The sequence below is a fragment of the Antedon mediterranea genome, chromosome 2, assembly GCF_964355755.1.
Source record: "Antedon mediterranea chromosome 2, ecAntMedi1.1, whole genome shotgun sequence".
Classification (NCBI taxonomy): domain Eukaryota; kingdom Metazoa; phylum Echinodermata; class Crinoidea; order Comatulida; family Antedonidae; genus Antedon; species Antedon mediterranea.
Window position 1 is genome coordinate 15897501 of NC_092671.1, and position 2500 is coordinate 15900000.

A 2500-nucleotide genomic window follows, 5' to 3' on the forward strand; every position below is an offset into this window, starting at 1 on the left:
TTATCACCGGCTAACCGGCGGCGTCGTGCGCGCGTGTGCGTCATAATATTGAAGAAAAAAAAAATCATATCGCGCGGCCGGTCCTAGCCTAGCATAGGCGAGCCTAGCCGAGCCGGGCCGGGCCAGAGACCAGGCCTAGGCTACAGACGGTGCGAGCTTAGGCGGGCCGGGCCTAGCCTAGCCTAGCCTAGACTAAGCGGGCTGAGCTGGGTCGAGCGAGAGTCATAGTTACTCCCGCCGTTTACCCGCGCTACAGAAATGAAGCAGAAAAGGCCAAGGATGAAGCGAAATCTCTCCTCTTAGTATGGTTAATATGGTTAATAATGGTTAATATGGTTAATATGGTTAATATGGTTAATATGAACAGATTTACCCGTCGTCATAAACAACGTTTTTTATACTGCAAGTAATGTTTCGAAGCATCTATGTGATGAATGCTCGACCACCCACCGCTGGTTTGCCCGTCTTGTGCGGACAAATCTCGCGGATCATGTAAGGTTTAGTTTTAGTAGATCGCAGCGAAACGGATGCTCTGCTAGTCACGACACCTCGATCCATACCCAAGTCGTCTGCAAGTGATTTTGCGCCTTTCTCGCAGAGGATGGATTCCTCCAAGCTACCGTGCAATTTGCATGCACGGGCAGGATTCGGGGATTCCTTCCGGCATTGTGAGTTTAGAAGTCATAAGTATCCTGTAATAGACGGGCACAACATCCCACCGTCAAGTCTAAAAGATAATAAGAACTCCAATTGAGGATTTATCTATACCTGAGAGCGCTCAGGATATACCTGTTGTCCGTTCTGCTGATAGTAGAAAGGAGGTAGAGAACAACCCGGTTGTGGTAGTACCTGTCCCGTTTACATACTTTGTGTGTCCCATGTGTAACACCGGTTATACAGAAATAAGAAAATTGACAACTCACCTACACAAGCATACCGATGCGAGTGTACTATTTAAATGCGGAAAATGTGGGAAGTTTTCCAAAACGGGGCACGGTGCTACCATACACTACGCCAAATGTAGTATATTGGAACAACCTACTACCGCCCAGGTGTTAGACTTTGTCTGCTCCTGTGGCAAGGCATTTAAGACCAAAACGGGTCTCTCCCAGCATGAAAGGCACCGACATCCTATCCTGCGTAATTTAAAGAGGGTGGAAGCTCAACAGGCGGAAGTAGAGGGGAAGAGATTGCAAAGAATAGCAAAAGATCTAAGAAGTCAATCTGGTCAGATGAAGAAGTTGAAAAACTAATTTATCTGAACTCTGAATTTCAGGGGTCCAGACAGATCAATAGTGACATTGCTAAACAGCTGTTATCGAAAACGAACAAGCAGGTGAGTGACAAACGACGAGCACTAGGGCTACTTTTCGGTCCAAAGGCAAAATCAGCTGTTCAACTCCCTGTCATCCGAGTTCCAATGCCAAAAAAGACCACAGCGAAAAGAGGATATTCCAAAGGAGCCTTTCGAAGAAGCTTTAATATCTGCTACGGGGCAGATAACAAATACAGAGTTGGGAAATCTTGTGCTAACATCATTTAGTCGAGCCATTGAGAAAAGTTCAGACGTGAGCGGTTACGATAAGATAAAAGGGAAGCTCCAACGGGTTGCTACCAATAAGAGATTAAAAGTACGAAAGAGGAGTAACCGAAAACCACGAAGGCGGTCAGCAAAGAAGGCAAGCGGCTTTCAGTACATGCAGCGGCAGTACTATAGGGACAGGAAAAAGCTGGCAATAGAAATTCTGGATCAAAAAACGGGTGGCGAGTGTCCTTTAAAAGTGGATGAAATCCATGAGGTGTATAGAGACAGATTTTCAGCTAGTTCGACTGAAGTCGATCTCAGTCATCTGCCTCCGCCCAAGGCAAGGGTAGACAATAAAAATTTATTGTTGCCAATTACGGTGGAGGAAGTGAATACAGCCATAAAGGCCACAAAAACAGCAACGGCTGCTGGTCCAGATAAGGTTACTCTCGAGGACCTAAAATGCAACCCTAACATCAATACGGTACTCGCTAGTCTGTACAACTCTTTTCTTATCAGTGGGAAGATCCCCAAGGATCTTAAAGAAAACCGTTCAATTTTGTTGCCAAAAGGAAGTGGCGACTCCGATTCCATCAATGATTGGCGACCCTTGACTATTTCTTCTATCGTGCTCAGACTATACACACGAATTCTGGCGAGTCGACTCCAAAAGGCGGTAACACTAAACGAAAGACAGAGAGGTTTTATTAAGGCTCCTGGATGCAATGAAATTATCACCCTGCTAACCGACATGATTCAGGAGGCAAAGAATCGTGGACAACATCTTTCGGTAGTGTTCCTTGATTTGGCAAAGGCCTTCGACACAATTTCACATGAACATGTGTTCGAGGGTCTTAGAAGGTTTGGAGTGCACGAGCATTTCATCGGTATGGTTAAAGACATGTACACCGGTACATGTACGTCATTCAAGGTACCAGATGGAACCACGGACCCCATCGAAATGAGTAGAGGTGT